Genomic DNA, 875 nt, shown 5'->3' on the forward strand with positions numbered 1-875 from the left:
ATATATATATATATATATATGTAGACACATAAAGTCCCAATAAAATGTTAAAAAAAAGTTGAAAGCAGATGATCGAATTAGTGTGATCTTTTCTCCTTCTAATTTCTAATTTACCTTTGCTAGATGTGGGTTTTTTCTTTCTTTTAAAAATCAGAACAGAGCTTAGAAGAAATGAGGAGGAACAATAATGTATCCACTTGAATCTGAATAGATGAGACATATCGCATCAAATGGCTAATTACTTGCTGAATATTTCTGATTGCATATAGACTCCAAAGTAGAATTCTGGGTTAGGTTGACCTGATCCTCTGTGCTAAAGTCTATATACTCAAGTTTAAATTCAGAGAGGATAAGCTGGAAAATTAATGATATTTTAATGATTGTATCTTTACACAGAGCCTTATACACCATACAAATTTTGCATAGTATCTTAGAGATAATAGAGAGAATAGACAATCACTATGAGCACAGAAATGGTTACCTATGAGAAAGAGAATCCTGACGGTAGGGAAGGATAAACAGGAGAGGCCAGAATGAAGGGATAGAAAACATTAGCAAAAAGCTATGGAACTTGTCAAGAGGAAATGATGAGGCTCCTCGGCAGGGTTCAGAGAGTGAATGAGGGATGGGGAAACAGCCAGAGACAGGTAAAAGCAAACCCTCTAAGTTCTGAAGGAGGAAAGGAGACAAAAGCATTCGCAGAACCCCGAGAGACTCCACCCTGAAAAAGGGCTCACCCAATGGGAACACAGTCCTGGGGGAATCCAGATACAAAGCAGGGAGGACATACAGAAAAAACACCTACTTCTCTTTAGTTTCATCCTTTGTCAAACCTGGGTAGACGCCAGCATCAATGAGGCCGAGAAGAACCAGCC

The sequence above is a fragment of the Otolemur garnettii genome, unplaced genomic scaffold, assembly GCF_000181295.1.
Source record: "Otolemur garnettii isolate 467f Iridium unplaced genomic scaffold, OtoGar3 scaffold00475, whole genome shotgun sequence".
Lineage (NCBI taxonomy): Eukaryota > Metazoa > Chordata > Mammalia > Primates > Galagidae > Otolemur > Otolemur garnettii.